This window comes from Anser cygnoides, chromosome W (assembly GCF_040182565.1).
Source record: "Anser cygnoides isolate HZ-2024a breed goose chromosome W, Taihu_goose_T2T_genome, whole genome shotgun sequence".
NCBI classification, from domain to species: domain Eukaryota; kingdom Metazoa; phylum Chordata; class Aves; order Anseriformes; family Anatidae; genus Anser; species Anser cygnoides.
Genome location: NC_089911.1, coordinates 9,454,459 through 9,472,392, shown reverse-complemented (window position 1 = coordinate 9,472,392; position 17,934 = coordinate 9,454,459). Strand labels below are relative to the sequence as shown.

At 39.3% G+C, this 17,934-nt stretch overlaps 1 long non-coding RNA gene across 1 annotated transcript in view; it reads right to left on the bottom strand.

Moving 5' to 3' along the window:
• LOC136788706 (uncharacterized) overlaps positions 1-17,934 on the bottom strand; it is a 130,181-nt gene that overhangs the window by 48,876 nt on the left and 63,371 nt on the right. The window lies entirely within an intron of this gene.

Below are 17,934 nucleotides of genomic sequence, written 5' to 3'. Positions count from 1 at the left end.
ATAATTAGTAGTGAATAACAATTACTTTCATGAGCTGTCATAACCAAATTTCAATCTGTTGATGATATAAAATTCAATCTGATGTAAGAACAACATTTTTTTTGGTTCTTTGTCAGTCCCATAATTTTTGTTGTTGTTTTTTAGAACATTCCTGATGTAGATGATGAAGGATACAGCATTAAGTCAGAAGCAACACAGGATATCCTTTTCACTAATATTGTGTTACATTATTTGATGTCGTTACAATCCTTTGAAGAGGGGAAGTACCGATTAAAGTGTTAAATAAAGGAAGATGTCATTTATGCTTATGTTGCAACTTTGTATTTTTATGTTCATAGCTTCTGCAAAATGTACAAAATTTTGTCTAGCCTAGATTTTGTGTGTGTAAATCTTACAGGTTAGATCAGATGTCTTAGGAACTGTAAGAGGATGGTTTTTGTTTGACAGTATAAAACAAACAAACAAACAAAACAACCACACAACAAAAAGCCTGAACAAAAGCTTTAAGGTGACCATGCAGATCTTTCTCCATGAAAAGCTTTTATGTAGAATAGGTTTTTGTCATGAGTATTTTTGTATGGAGGCTCATGATTTTCTCTGCTCTTTCTTTGAAGGAAAAGATTCTTGTCTTCTTTTTTTTTTGCCTACCGGAAATGGAGGGAAGCTCTACTCAAGAGCTGGGAATAATTGATATAGATCTATGCAAGCCTACTATGTTAGCAAGATAACTAGTTTTGGAAAGGTATTCACTGATTTGTTGGTGTTTTTTTTTTTGGGGGGGGGGGAACTAAAGATAAAAGATAAACTTACACTTTGCAATTATCATAAATTGTGGAAACTTTTAACCAGTTGAGAGCAGCTTAAGGTGGGTCAGTCCATCACAGCTCCTCAGTTTTCATCAGCTTTGCAGAATACGTCTGTGATGCCCCTGTTGAAGAATTTTGTGTGATTTTGTGTGTTTGTGAAAATCTCGACCAGATTCAGGAAGTCATCAGGTCCATTCCTCTTTTCCTCCCTCTAGCCTCCAAAAGTGGATATTTGTTCTGCTTATGGGAACTCTTAACATGATTTTTTTGGAGGACATTATTTTACCATAATGGCAGTTGGTCTTAGTTAGGCTAGTCTTAAGTGCTGGAAAAACACTCATTCTAAAGATTGCTGCCTGACCTTTCAGTTCATGGCATTTAGATCTAAAGTGAACTTTGTAACCATTTAATAGACCTCAATGGTCAGGTTGTGCCACTTTACAAGAGCTGCCTGATTTGTAGGTGTTGAATCTTGAAGCTCTGTAATAGCTTTCAAGGCAAGAGATCTTTTTGCAAAATTAAAAATGACTTGTTTTTTAAATTTTCTTTTCCAGATGTGATCCATTTTCAGGGACAGATAGTCTGTAATATATAGATGTTTGAATTTTTCCTCACCAAAGCTCAAGGATTCTTTCAGTTCGGTTGGATTTGGAATGCCTTTAGGATTTAGGGTTTCTGTCATTGTCAGGAGATATTGTGAAGAGATTTCATTCAGATGGCTGGCATATTTCCAAGTGAAAATAACAGAGTCATAGAACCATAGAATCATTTAGGCTGGAAAAGACCTCTAAGATCATCTAGTCCAACTGTTAGTGTTGGGGAGAATCGAATGGATGTTTTACTAATGTCTCTTAGGTAATGGGACATACAGTATAATTAAGCATTGCCAAATGTACTTACATTATCAATTAATCTATGTACACTGGAAACTTAGGGAGTACACTGAACAATCAAAAGAATCGTTGAAGGGGAACCCTGGGAGGGAACAGGTACAACCTGACCTTGGATAAGGGCCTGGAAATGCTGAAATGAGTTGAAGCAGAACCAAGGAGCGGAGGGAGCATGCGTCGAGTGAGAAAGGTGAAAAGTTTAGCGGAGAGGAAGACTCCTTACTTCATCTGGACGACCACCTGGACGACCACCAGAGTGCGCCACGCATGTGCAAAGGGGAGGGGAGCTAATTAGAATGGAATGCGAGGCTGATGTTGCAACCTGTAATGAATATGTATACCTTACGTAATGTTGAATGTATAAATAATGGCTGGGAAGTAACGGGACTTGAAGCCAGATTTGGGCACCTGCCCCGGCTTCCAGCGCTGAATAAAGCACCTTCATATAATCACTTGGTGGTTATGTGGTTGCTACGCTAACACAACCGTTAACCTAGCGCTGCCAAGTCTAACACTAAACCATGTCCCTAAGCACCACATCTACACATCTTTTAAATACCTCCAGGTATGGTGACTCAACCACTTCCCTGAGCAGCATGTTCCAATGCTTCACAATCTCCTCAGTGAAGAATATTTTCCTAATCTTCTGTCACTATGTTTCCCCCCACATCCAAAAAAGGATGGAGATTCTCCTTAGTCCTCTTTTTGTTGCTAATGTATTTATAGAAGCATTTTTATTGTCTTTAACGGCAGTAGCCAGATTGAGCTCCAGTTGGGCTTTGGCCTTTCTAATCTTCTCCCTGCACAGCCTCACAGTATCTTTGTAGTCCTCCTGAGTGGCCCACCCATTCTTCTAAAGGTAATAAACTCTCTTTTTCTTCCTGAGTTCTAGCTAAAGTTCTCTGTTCAGCCAGGCCAGTCTTCTTCCCCACCATCTTGTCTTTCAGCACATGGGGACAGACTGCTCCTGCGCCTTTAAGATTTCCTTCTTGAAGAGTATCCAGCCTTCCTGGACTCCTTTGCCCTTCAGGACTGCCTCCTAAGGGACTCTGCCAACCAGTCTCCTAAACAGGCCAAAGTCTGCCCTCTGGAAGTCCAAGGTCACAGTTCTACTAAGGCCCCTCCTTACTTTTCCAAGAATCAAAAACTCTATTATTTTGTGATCGCTATGCCTAAAACAGCCTTGGTTGATGTCTAGAATATGTGTACTCCCCCTATGTGGAGATAAACTTTTATGTTTGATTAGAGGAAATTTTTGAAGTTGTTTCTTGTCAAAACAAAGTCATCTGTTAAGACTTAGTATACACCTTTCAGAGCTTTTGTTCAGTGCCATTCCTGTGCACATAAAGAACCAAGGCTAAATTCGCATCATAATTTAACGTACAGAAATGCATCATAAATTTAACGTACAGAAATGTTACTCCTGTAGAACATTTCATTTATCCTGATGCCTTCAAATACGCAGTTGTTCAGTTATATAACATAGTATGTTTCATAACAGGATGCCATTATGTACATGAATTGGATATAAAGCCTAAAATTTCTTTGAATTTTGGACAGCAGATATTTTTAAGTGTTTGCATAAACGCAGAAAAAGCTTAGTTACCATTGTTTATCTGTGGTGTTTATTTAATGAGCATTTTGTTGAGAGTAATTACAAAATGGAATAAGCAGATGAATTTTAAATACTTCTACCTTAACTGAGAAAAACATTTGAAAGAGAACCCAGTGATTCTGACTCTGAAGATGATGAACCCAGGAGGTTCCATGTAGAAATAAAACCTCTACAGACAAATAATATCTCTCAATATACCATGCCTTCCTTGGATGAATTAAAAGCATCTATAGGCAACATTGCTCTTTCTCCAGCAATATCTGTAAGTAATTTTGTACCTTGTATTTTTAATGAGTAGAGAAGAAAAGTGGTAAGGAATCTTTAGTGTAAACATGTATTTTACTGTTCAGAATTTATTCTAGGTTTAAGTGTGATGATTCTTTTTTTCTTGTGCACTAGGTCCTCATTGATACACTCGATTGCAGTGTAACATTAAGTAATTCTCCTCAAATTTTAACTTTGCTTTGAGTCTTAGGAGTGCTCAGTCTTTGTCTCTCTGCTGTTGCCACCACAATACATTTTGAATACACGTGGAATTAGCTGAGCATTCCTTTTAACGTAATTTACTAATTACTATTTGGTAATACACAGACCTATAAAACAGATCATATAATGTGAATGCATATAACTTTCACAGTGCAGCTTTATTGTATATGTTCTGCCAAACCACAGAATGATCCTTTATTACAAGGGATGATATTACAATTAAATAGTTTTAAAATATGCTTGTACAATATTCAAACCAAGATAAGGATGGCTCTGATTTTAAGGAAAATGTTATGCATAATATTTAAAAATATTAATGATGATTTATCTCTTTTTCCCCATGTTTTGAAAGCAGAGACACAATCCTGTAAGTACAGAATGGCTTTTTATTCATGTTTTTAAATTAAAACTAAGTGTTGCATGTGAGGGAGTTATTGAGAAAAACTTAGGAATATTTCTATTCTTACCTGTCAGACATACCATGCGATATAAAAGCTGTTAAAACTGGCCCAAACTGTAAAGGGATTTAGTAATACTGTTCCCTTTGTCAGCTCTGCCGTCATCTTTCCTGCCTTTTCTTATCCCATGTGGTGGGTGTGCACTGGTTGCTCTGTGCTGGCTCATGTCCTAGTCTTCTGCAAGCTCCAGAACATTCTACCTGGCATTGAAAGCAAAATATCTCATGGAAAGTTCAGTGGAAATATGAACCCTGGGACTATTAAGCGTTTTATTTGACAGTTGGTTAAAAAAGAACAAAATGTTCCTACTTTTTTTTTTTCCCCATTTCAGGCAGAAATGAATCCAAATTCATCCAGTAAGTGTGAATATTTAACTTTTAGTCTATGTTAATTTTTTAATTAGCATGAAAATAGATTTTTTTAATTGTTGAAGAAATAAACTTATTAATTATTAGTATTTTAAGTAGAAAACAATATTTCTATTGTCAGTTTTGGGTAACTATGATATTTGCTTTTGAACTACTCACAGTAAATTCAAAGGACAAAATTAAGTTATTTGGTCAAAATGTGAAAGCAGCTGGAAGCCACCCAAAGATCTCTTCATTTTCTATATACTCTGCTGTTCCCTTCTCTGGGAAACAGATAAGGCAGTATGTGACAGTGATGATGAACAAGTCCGAGCCAAAGGGGGGGGGGGGGGGGGGGGGGGCATGGAAATGACTCCTGTGTAAGTTCTTAAAACTCTTCCAACTTCTCAAGTTTAGTATGATCCACAAACCCGCAAAGCAATCACTCTCTGTTTTGTAGTCAAACACACAAAATGTGCCAATGAATAGAGAGGACAGAGCATTAGTCTCAGTCCCTTAGGGGTGGTTTTTTTTTGTTTGTTTGTTTGTTTTCCAGTGGGAACTAAGCCAAGTTTGTTAAAGAATAAAATTGATGTAAACAGTATAATTTAAGGAAGAATTTTCAATTGATCGACACTTACTCTATAGTCCTCACCTTTTAGAAGATATTTCAAGAACATCTGAATTGATATTATGAGAAATAATGCATTTTCTTCTTTCCATTTTAATAATTTATAATTATTTTTGAATTGCAACTGTTAACATTCACTATTTTTTTATAATGAAGCTGAGAGATTTTTTAGTGTCACAGCTTTGGTCATAATACTGTGTCTTTTGTTTAGATGAAGAGTTAACAAAATCAAAGCTTTCTGCTCCAACTAATGAGTAAGTTCAACCTTTAAAATTATATCAAATGCAGTTTGGGGGAAAATTGGTCTTATTTTGATCCAAGTCCCAGAAACTCACTGGAAATATCAGATGACTGCTATTTTAAGCATCTAATGCATCGTAAGAGTTAAGGAGTAATAATGTAACAATGGAGATTTCTAGTCACTTGTTTTCCCCTTCTAATGCACGTGCTTCATCGTGTCTTGATTGAAATTTTTAATTACATGATTACAAAATATTGTGTTTTTTTTTTTTTAATTGAAAACTCAGGTTTTAAATAAGACATTTAGTTTTCATCGTATAGCATTCCATTCTAAAGTGTTCAAGATCACAAGCCCAAAATTTGGACAGGTATATATACATTGCTCATATATATATATATATATATACACACTGAAACAAATCAATTTGTAGATGTATGTCTTATTGAAGATGAAAATAAGTTACTGACATGTATGGCCACATACAAACTTGCACCAAGGTAATAAAAGCTAAGATAGTTTACTTATGTTTAAATCAGTTCCTTGAACTTTAATCTGTAATTACTTTTTATTTTTAGATGCAAAGACTAATTAATACAGAAGATGAATTATCAAAGTTGCAATTTGATTTTTATGAGTATATATATACATCTTTCATTTATATTCCAATTGTATCTTTTACTATAGAAAAGGGAACAATGACCTTCTGTCATGGGATCCACTCTTTAGCAGATTCACAGATTCACAGATTTCTCTAGGTTGGAAGAGACCTCAAGATCATCGAGTCCAACCTCCGACCTAACACTAAGTACTCCACTAAACCATATCCCTAAGCTCTACATCTAAACGTCTTTTAAAGACCTCCAGGGATGGTGACTCCACCACCTCCCTGGGCAGCCCGTTCCAATGCTTAATAACCCTTTCGGTAAAGAAGTACTTCCTAACATCCAACCTAAAACCTGTCGCAACTTTAGCCCATTCCCCCTCGTCCTGTCACTAGGCACGTGGGAGAATAGACCAACCCCCACCTCTCTACAGCCTCCTTTCAGGTAACTGTAGAGAGTTAGGTAACTGTAGAGAGTCAGGTAACTGTAGAGCAGTTCTCTTGAATCTTCCTCTTCAGCCTTCTTGGCATCCTCATCCTCCTCAGGTAAAATATTTGATAGAAAAAAATGTTTTCTGCATATTCTTCAGGGTGTTGTGTTGTTTCTTTTTCAGTTTTTGCAAGGGGATGTGCTTTGATCATTGAAATGAAAGACTTTTGTAAAGCAGTATCCTATGTTATGAATAATACACAACTGAGGGTGCAATATGTCAGGCTTTCAAGCTAGGGAACGTGGAGGGAGAGGGAACACTAGAAACTTTAGGAAAATTCTCATTTTTGTCTTTTTTCCCTCTTTTTCTCTCCCTTTCAAAAAAATTATCATCATCTATGCTGGAGGAAGAATATAACCTACTTTTTTCAGCTGGTAGGGTTGGGAGATTAAATAGAGGTTGTTGCAGCAATTGTGAGACAAGCTGAGCTTGGACTCTGAATAGGGATCTATTTCTTCTTTCCAGGAAAGCCCGCTGAGCTACATAGTACAAAGCCACCGTGGATCTTTGTTGTGAGGAACTTGTTTCCTGTAGGAAACCATGATTCTGTTAGGAGATGTGTGGGCAGAATCCAGGGTGAGTGGGAGAAAAATGTCAGGATTGAGACTGGAATTAAGGGGAAGTTCCTGGCACCACCGCAGAGCAGGTGCACTGGGGGGAAGAGTGTAGAATGAGGAGTACAGGAGGTGGAGAGGGGAGCAGATGCTGTGTGGGAATTTTGGATGCAGGATTTTGGAGAATATTAGTATGGTTTTAACTGGAACTTATTCTTCCACTACAAATTCATATTCCTTATGTTTTTTTAACAAATGTAGCTTATGGAAATCATTAGATTGTTTCTTCTTCATTTAGGTAACCAGCCAATATTATTGTCTAGTGAATCCAAATTTGTAACATATTTAAGGATAATATATATATATATTAATGGAATATGTTCAAAAATGTTGTGCTTTCTCAAAATAATCTCTTTTGCTAGATGTATTATTGCTTTGCTCTGGTGTTGGAGTCTGTAGAGGGAGGCAGAGGACACTTAGCTTGTTGTGCTGGTAGTTGTTACTATCACAGAATCACAGAATGGTTAAGGTTGGAAGGGACCTCTGGAGGTCATCTGGTCCAACCCCCCTGCTCAAGCAGGGACACTTAGAACCGGTTTCCCAGGACAATGTTCAGACAGCTTTTGGAGATCTCCAAGGAGGGACATTGCACAACCTCTCTGGGCAACCTATGCTAGTGCTCAGTCACCTGCACAGTAGAGAAGGGCTTTCTGATGTTCAGATGGAACCTCTTGTGCCCATTGCCTCTTGTCCTTGCACTGGACACCAATGAAAAGAGCATGGCTCCACCCTCTTTGTATCCACTCTTCAGGTATTTATAGACACCGATGAGATCCCCTCGAGCCTTCTCTAGGCCGAATAGTCCCAGCTGTCTCAGCTTTTCCTCATAGGAAACATGCTCCAGCCCCTTAATCATCTTGGTGGCCCTTTGTTGGACTGTCTCCAGTAGCTCCATGTTTCTCTTGTACTAGGGGCCCAGAACTGGAAACAGGACTACAGGTGTGGCCTCACCAGTGCTGAGTAGAAGGGAAGGATCACCTCTCTTGACCTGCTGCCAATACTTTGCCTAACGCAGCCAAGAATACTGTTAAATTTCTTTGTGGCAAGGGCACATTGCTGGCTCATGTTCAACTTGGTGGCTACCAGGACTTCCATGTCCTTTTGTTGAAAGCTGCTTGCCAGCTGGTGGCTCCCAGCATGTACTGGTGCCTGGAGTTGTCCCTCCCCAGGTGCAGGACTTTGCACTTCCCCTTGTTGACCTTCATGAGGTTCCTGCAAGCCCATTTCTCCGGCCTGTCCAGGTCCCTCTAGAAAAAAAAAAATCAATTTATTAAATTAAAGGCATTGCTTTTTCTTAACTATATGGAGCTTTGCTTTTCTAGAAATATGAATGTACTTTTGTGGAATGTCAGCACAATGATATTAAATGACTGACTTTGCAAAAACAATTAAATTCTTAAACAGCTGCATTCTTAAATGCCTTTGTATAGATATTTTCAGATTAAATAAAGTTAAATAAATTGAGTTACAAACTGTTCCTTTTTAACACCCAGTATTTTGAAGAGTGGATGATATTATGATATAATCTGACATTTCTAATATTGATTTCCTTAAATTTGCTTTCTTTCAGCAAGGCCGACAACTCCTCTTTCTGGAGGCACCGTTGTACCCCCTCCAACGTCTGCTTCAAGACCAAAGCTGTCTACAAGGAAACTTAGTGGAATTAATGAAATAGTATGTCTTGAGTTTTTAAAATTCTTCCTTGTAACTCAATTTCAGATATACCATCTGTTACAGATATACCGCTGTTACTTTCCAGCCAATGTTCAAGGAATCACATACTCAGATTTTCACCATTGTCAAATAGGCATGGGAGTTGTTCATGACAAATATATTGCTATAACAAAAATAATTCTTAACTGAACTAAAAAGGTCCAAAACATTAAATTTTCCATCAGCTGAATGTTTTTAATTGAACAAATAAATAATTTGAAAGTGAAAGGATAGCATATATACGGGATTAAAGTTTTCAAAAAGTGAAGTTCTATCAAAGTTATTATCAAAGCTCTACTGATACAGGCTTATCACCAGAACTTTGGGGAACGAGTGGTAGATCATTGTCAGTCATGTGTTGACACAAGTAGCTATGCTGTGACTTCACCCTGCCCTTGATGCTGTTTGGTGGTGAAGGGAGGTGGTGGACTGCAGAACTACCTGCTCAAAGAAGGGCTGACTTCAAAATTGCATCAGATTGCTCAGGGATATACCGAGTTTTGAAAATTTCCAGAGAGGGAGATCTCCCAACCTCTTTGGGCAACCTGTCCCAGGTTACAAGAAGGACTTTTTTTCCCCATGTTCAACTGAAATTTCCTTTGCTATAGCTTTTGCACCTTTGAGAAGAACCTGAGTCCTCCTTCTTTCTAGCCCCCTTTAGCTGGTGAAAGACTCCTATTAGATCCCTCCTGAGGCTTCTTTTCTCCAGGTCCTTCAGCCTCTCCCTCTCTCTCATGTTCTGCAGTCACCAACTATTTTAGTGGCCCTCTGCTGGACTTGCTTCCAGTTTGTTAGTAGCTCTCCTTTAACTGTGAAAATCCGCATTTGCTGAACATGTGCAAAGGGCTGTAGGCTTAGGTTCTGCTGTGATATAGCTCAGTTATTGACAGGCTGTTACACAATCAAATATATTAACAACATTTTATGAAATCACAGAATCACAAAATGGTTGAGGTTGGAGGGGACCTCTGGAGATCATCTAGTCCAACCTCCCTGCTCAAGCAGGGTCCCCTGAGCACATTACCCAGGATTGTGCCCAGATGGAGACAATAATGGAGTTGATTTCCAGGGAAAATGTGGGTTCTCTGTTTTACACTAAAAACTAGGATAGAAAAAGCATTAGAGGAAATATGTTAAGAAACACTATGAAATTTATTGGGGAATGAAATGAAGAACTCTTCTACGGAGAGTCTTTTTCATCTTTTTCAAATCACTTTCTGTCTGTTTAATACTCGTGATTTCTCGTGTTCAGCCTAGGCCATTCAGCCCTCCGTTGACCTCTAACTTAAGTAAACCACCTGCCACACCCTTGGCACATGCAGAAAGCATCTCCTCAATATCCTCTTCTACTTCTCTCAGTGCAGCAAACACCCCTACAGTTGGTAAGTTAAATTAACCATTCAAACTTATTTTAGAAATGGCGCAATTCCACAACGAAGTTCCATAGCTTAGGAAAACCATTCCTTGGAGTTAGTTGTTCCACAAGTGAGTCCAGTCTAGGTACTTCAAGCATCCTTTGAAATACCTGCTTCTAAATGACACTGAGAGACATGGCACTGGATATGATTTGATTAGATCATTGATCCAATTATTGCATGTTCTTTAGTGAAATATTTTTCAAAATTAAAAAAACTCCATGAATTCATATTTGGTGCGCTTGTATATCTGTTCATCAAGAACAACACGCTATCATGTATTTGTTTGGAAGATATTATTGTATAGGTGCAGAAATATTTTGGGATATGATAAATTTGAATGAATATAAATGTTCACAAAACTGCGTTATTTTTATTTTGTTTGTTATCCTGTAATTACATTTTCAAAAAAAAATATGAAACTGATTGTTGTGGTTTAACCCAGTCGGCAGCTAAACACCACACAGCCGTTCGCTCACCCTCCCCCCTCCCTCTCTGGGATGGGGGATAGAAACGGGAAAGTGAAGCCTGTGAGTTAAGATAAAGACAGTTTATTAAGACAGGAAAATAATAATAATAATAATAATAATAGTAATAATAATAATAATGTGCACAAACAAGTGATGCACAATGCCATTGCTCACCACCCGCTGACCGATGCCCAGCCTATCCCCGAGCAGCCGGCCCCCCACCCTGGCTAGCCACCCCATATTAATTGTTCAGCATGACGTCAGATGGTATGGAATACCCCTTTGGCCACTTTGGGTCAGCTGTCCTGGGTCTGTCCCCTCCCAGCTCCTGCTGCACCCCTAGCCTGCCCGCTGGCAGGACAGAGCGAGAAGCTGAAAAGTCCTTGGCTTGGTGTAAGCACTGCTCTGCAACAATTGAAACATCAGCATGTTATCAGCACTCTTCTCATCCTAAATCCAAAACATAGCACCCTACCAGCTACTAGGAGGAAAATTAACTCTATCCTAACTGAAACCAGGACACTGATGCATCCTTTTCTTCAAGTTAGTGAAGTATATAAGCTAAATAGAGGTGGTTAGTAAAAGCAAAAAAACAACCGATCAAAAAAGTTGAAGATGAAAAGCAAATCGGTCTTCATGTGCTGCCACTGATTTCAGAAGGTTTTCTCATGTATTTAAAAGCTTAAAGTCCTTTAGTTTTGATATTTGTTTATAACAAATAGCAAGAAGACTTGTGGGTTTTTCTTTTTCTTTTTTTTTGTCATTTTATCTTGTTTCTTTAGCAGAACTGAGGTATAATATTTAATTTATGAACACTATTGCCAGTTTAATCCCAAATTAAATCAAACTCTGCGTTAACATCAGTTTATCTGTGAATGTTACTGATGCCGGGGATTTCTCACCCAGGCTCAGCACAGCTGAGCATCTGAACAGCTTCTAAGAGGGAGTTCTGCATTGAAAGCAGTGCGTCTGTTTCCACCCTGTGCAGGACCTAAGCTAGTAAGATCAGCCCAGCTTTAGCTGCTGCAGTGCTGGCACAATTCAGTGTCCACCAGTTTCCCAAATGCTGAGAAGCATCATAGAAAGATAATTGATATTTTGGTTGCCCAAGTCCATCCAGGCTCACTTCCTCAAGCCTCAGTAATGGTGCCAAGGAAACAGAAGTTGGCAGCAGCGGCATAAATAGCTGTATGTGCGTGTGTCATTGTGGGGGGGGTGGGTGGTGTAAGAGTAAGAAAGTGTGATCTCCCACCGAGCTTTGGCATGGTTTCTAACCTGGCCTAGCAAAAATAAATAGGGCCAGTTCTGTCTGTGCTGACTGTATGAATTAAATAGCCCTGGAGAGTTGGGAAAGGCAGTGCAAACAGCTGAATTACTTTGGGGCATGAGGATATACTCTGCAGTACTGTCTGCATTCTTTTGGCTTTTGCACAATCCAGTGTTTCCCTTACTCCATTTGTTCTGAATAATGGGGAGTTGTTCCAAGAAAACTTGTAGGCATGCATAGCTGTATGTTTCTTTTATGCTTTAGCCTTATTTTCATTTGCAAAGTATTTAGATATATATTTGATTAACATCTAATTTTGCTTGAAATATTTTGTTTTCTTGCAACGTTTTGTTTCATTTAAACATAATAGAGAATGATCTTTTGCTTGTAACACTTCCTACAATAGAAAAGCTTTGTGGTGCACCACCAGGTATTGTATTAGAAGCAGATTTACATGTTAACTAATCAAACTAATGTGCTAAACCTAATAAAATTGTATTTCTTTCAAAACAAGTTTCTCCAACTATTTCTGGTGTCTGGCAGATACAAGTAGCTTGAAAGCTCAAGTTATATGTTTCTGAAATCACCAAAACCTGATATAAACACTTCTATACAGCAATCTTCCATCTATCCCCCTCAACAAGGTGAAACTTGGTTTCGCTTCTTGAGTTTTTCATCGCTGCTTTCTTTCAAGAAAAAGGAATCTATTTTTACTGTGACAATCTTTATCCTCATAAGACAAGTAGGTAAAAATATTTTTATATTTTCATATAATGCAAAGCTTTGAAGATACAGATGTTAGGGGATCCCATTATTTCCTCTATTTCATACTGTGGCCTAAGGGACAGTATGAAGTATGAATTTCATACTGTGGCCTATCCCCTTCACTAAATTTACTCTACTAATGTGAAACAATAGCTACCCAAATTTCTTACATATCAGTGGCTTGTTTCCCTTTCAGATAATAAAAATAATTCTTCTTTAATAAATTTTATTTGCATCACAACAGTTTAGCCAATATTGAAATTACCCAAGTCTTTGTTCCTAAACTGAACTAAAAACATTTGGTGAAATGTATTTTCCCTTTTTATGACCAATGGTACAGTCTTTTATTCTGCAGTTTGGCAACTTCCTCAAGTGTGTCAATGCAACTATTTGCATGGTTGTGTCACTTGCTCTTGGATCAGCACAGCTGAGGGGCTGTTAACCATGTGAGGGCATCATCAGGGTTGTGGTGAGTGGAAGGGCATCAAAGACAACTTCGCTGGTGCTGCTGAAGGTCCTACAACGGGAACCTTGAACTGGGCTTCAGCTTGATATGTAGCAAGTCTGCCTTGCTACAGCTCTGTGATGTCCCATCCCTCTGAGAGCTTGCAGAAGACATAGAAGTGTTATCCGTAGGATCGTGCCCGGTACACCCCGCCAATAAGTACACAGAGTCAGAATCCACACAAAGGTCTTGTAATTAAATTATATAACTCTGCAGAGTCAGGTGCATGGCAATCTTTCGCAAAGCAAGCACACCTCTGGCTTGAATTACTGTTATTTATACACAGCAAAATTATGAAAACTATCTCTCTGGCTACTTTTAATTGGCTGTTTCAGCTCCCCTAACTTATCTCTACTGAGGACCAGCTGGGGGGGAGAACACCAAATCCCACATTAGCAGGCATTAGTATTTTGATGGGTGTGATTTTAAATATGTTAATGACCCTTAATGAGCAAAAGGTTACCATAGGTCAGTCTGGAATCTTCCTGCAGCTGTTTTTCTCCTTCTTGTTTTTTACCTATTATCCCTTATCTTCCTTTTTCTGCTAGCTCAGGGCTACCAGTGTCCCTGTTTTCTTTAAGGTTTCCTTATTTTCTCAGCTAAAGACTACACAAGCTACAAGCTTCCCTTTTTTCTTCAAGGTTTCCTTTTTTTTTTTTTTTCCAGCTTTGGGACTACAATTTTCCCGCTTTGAGACTATGAACCTCACTTTTAGTCTTCGTAGTTCTCACTACATAGTTCTTGTCCATTTCTGCTAATTTGAAAAAGTACTCTATGTTATCTATATCTCATTTTGCTAACATTACTTGATGAGGCTTGCTGAATAAAGCACTATATGAATTTAGACAACTAGGCATGCATCGCAGAACACAACTAGATATTACTACCATAGCTACAACTATTATGATAATTAAAAACAGTTGTTTTAACCATCCAAAATCTGGCAACCATGTTCACAGACAGGAAAAATCTGGTCCATTACTAATAGTTGCAACTTGAGATATCTGGTGAAACAAGTGAGATGCTTGCCAGATTTGGTTAATGTCTCTTTGAATTTGCTTCCTCTCATTTACATAGACACAGCAGCTGTGGTGTATCACAGCACAAACACCTTCCTGGGCTGAAAGTAGCCCATCTAAAGCAAGATGGTTTTCTAAGGCTATTTGGGATACTTGTTCTATTTCTGTTTGTATTCGACCAAGAGCATCGGTAGTGGCATTGCTTATGATTTCTAAAGTTGCAGAAATATTTACTATTGATCTCTCAAGTTCTATTACTCCCAGTGCAGGGATTAATGCCCTCCACAAAGTATGAAACCAGGTATTTCTGTTTGAAAGGGGACTATAAATTCCTCGTTTCTCCCGAGGTGTCATAAAGATGCCCTGTGATCTTAGCCAACCCCTTATGTCTGCATGTTTATAGAGTCTAACGTCTGGAACTACAGCTCCCAGGGCACAAGTCCCGTACCATCCAGGAGGAAGTGCTTTATGCGCTCGTGGACCACATAGCCAATATACTCCTCCCAGGGATATCCACCAATGGAGGCCGATAGGTCCACTTCTGTTTCCATATTTTTTTTGTGACAGTATAATTGGTAGTTTCAACTACAATCATTGTTTTACATTGTCTTACAATTGTTTTACAATTGTTTTACAATTGTAAAATCTGTACACTTGTACACTTGTACACTTGTACAATTGTACACTCTTTACAATTGTTTTACAATTAGATTCCAGGAACCTACATATGATCCCTGGGCCACATTCTCCTTACTTCTCTTAATTGAGTATATACTCAATTGATCCCTTCCACCTTGACTGCAGTGTAGGTGTGGAGCAAGACAGTAAAGGGTCCTTTCCACTTTTCTTTAGAGGCTCATCTTTCCACGTTCGAATCAGTACCTGATGTCCAGGTCGGAATGGGCGTACTGGAACATCCAATGGAATCGGCAGTCACTCCTGTACATATCTATGGAGAGAGGACAACACGGCAGACAAAGACAGCAAATATTGTCTGACCCAACCCTCCCCCCCCCCCGACATGCATTTGACTCCCTTCTATCACCAATTAATTTACTGGATATGGTTTGCCAAATAATAATTCAAATGGGCTAACTTTTTCTCTAGCTCTGGGGGCTATCCTAATTCTCATCAAAGCTGTTGGTAGGGCTTCCAGCCACTTTAGCTGAGCTTCCAAATTTTAGTCAACTGTCTTTTTAGTGTTTGATTCATTCTTTCTACCTGCCCACTCGATTGTGGTCTCCAAGCGGTTTGTAAATCCCACTTAATCTGTAATGCCCTCGATATTTCTTGAACTACTTGTGATATAAAATGAGGTCCATTGTCTGAGGAAAGTCCCTCTGGTATTCCAAAACGAGGAATTACTTCTTTCAGTAAAACCTTTACGACCTCCCCAGCTTTATTAGTTCGGAAAGGGAAGGCCTCTGGCCATTCGGTGAATGTGTATACCAGTACTAGAAGATATCGATATAGTCCTTGTCTAGGCAATTTGGAAAAGTCCACTTGCCAATACTCCCCAGGCTTCATTCCTTTTCTTGTCTCCGCTGGTGGTGGTTTTGGCTGAATCTTGGGGTTGTTAGCACAGCATACAGGACATTTTTGCGCTATTTGGTTTGTGATAGTTTGCATTTTTGGTCCAATTGAAAAGCGCTTCAGGCTATCTACCGTGACATCAGCACCGAAGTGTGTTCCTTCATGTAAGTCTTTCATTAACTGTTCAGTCATAGTTTCTGTTATTAGGATCTCTTCATTGGGGGTCTCCCCCCATCCATCCTTTCACTTTGTACATTTTAGTTTTTCTGCTAACTGGATCTATTTAGCAGAGTACTGTGGTGGTTTAAGTGAAGTCTTTGCATAGGGACTAACATGCCTTGTAAGTCTCCTGGTGCCCTTCTAGCTGCTTCCTTGGCTGCTAAGTAAGCTTTCCTGTTCCCTATTATTATATCATAATCACCCTTTTAGTGGGCCTTGCAGTGCATTACTGCTACAGCTTTGGGCCTTTGCACTGCCTCCAACAACTGTAAAATTTCTGGACCGTGCTTGATTGGTCCTCCAGATGTTGTCAATAGTCCTCGCTCTTTCCAGATGGCTCCATGGGTGTGCAAAACTCCAAAGGCATATTTAGAATCTGTATAGATGTTGAGGGTCTTCCCCTCTGCTAATTCCAAGGCCCTAGTCAAGACAATTAATTCATTTTTTTGTGCTGAGGTATTGTGGGGTAGTGGTTTTGCTTCTACAGTGTCCCAGAGGGTCACGACCGCATATCCCACTTTACGCTGTCCCTTTTCCATGAAGCTGCTGCCATCTGTAAAATACTCAAGATCTACATTAGTGATTGGTTCATCCCTAAGGTCAGCTCGACTGGCATATGTGTACTCACACAGTCACAATGGATTTCTCCTGCCTCCTTGGTTGGAAGGAGCATAGCAGGGTTCAAGGTGCTGACCACGGACAGCTTTATGTCTCCTTGGTGTACTAATACAGCTTGATATTTAGCCATTCGACTTGGGGATAGCCAGCAGTTTCCTTTGGCTTCCATTACAGCTAGAACTGCATGTGGCACAAATGCCATCAAAGGTTGTCCCAAAGTCAGTGTTCTTGCTTCCTGAATTAGGAGTGCAGTTGCTGCTACTGCCCTTAAGCAAGACGGCCATCCTTTACTTCTTTCATCTAGCTGTTTGGAAAAGTAGGCCACAGGCCTTCTCCAGCTCTCTAACATCTGGGTCATTACACCAGCTGCCACCCCCCTTCATTCATAACCAAACAATTGGAAAGGTTTTTTCCATGTTTGGCAGCCCCAGGGCTGGTGCTGACATTAGGGCCCTTTTTATATCATCAAATCCCTTTTGGCACTCAGCAGTCCACTCCAACACATTTTCTGGCCCCTTTGTTGCTTCGTACAAAGGCTTTGCTATTAGTCCAAAACCGGGGGTGCAGATTCGACACAAGCCTGCCATCCCTAGGAAGCCTCGCAATTGTTTTTTCGTTCTGGGAACAGCAATTCGGCATATAGCTTCTTTTTGCTCTGGACCTAATGCTCGCTGTCCCTGAGAAACATTGAATCTCAGGTACCGTACTTTCTGCTGGGCTATCTGTGTCTTTTTCTGGGATACTTGGTATCCGGCCGTTCCCAGGTGATTTAACAAGCTAATAGTCAACTGTAAACATTTTTCTTTGGTTGGGGCTCCTAGCAGCAAGTAATCAACGTACTGTAATAAGGTCCCTTTATTCTTGCTTTGCCAATTGTTTAAATCTGCCCCTAAGGCAGTCCTGAATAATGTGGGGCTATTCCTTAATCCCTGTGGCAGTACTGTCCATCACATTTGGGTCTTTTTCCCTGTCGTGGGATTTTCCCATTCAAAAGCAAATATAGTCTGGCTATCAGGCTCTAGAGGTATACAAAAGAAGGTGTCTTTAAGATCCAATACCGTGAAATAAGTATCTCTTTTGGATAGTGTTGTTAGAAGGGTATATGGGTTTGTCACTACAGGGTAGATGTCCTCAGTTATTTTATGTCCCACAAATCCTGCACAAATCTATATTCACTGCTTTTCTTTTTTTTTTTTTTCCGGCAGTATTGGGGTGTTGAAGCTAGACTGG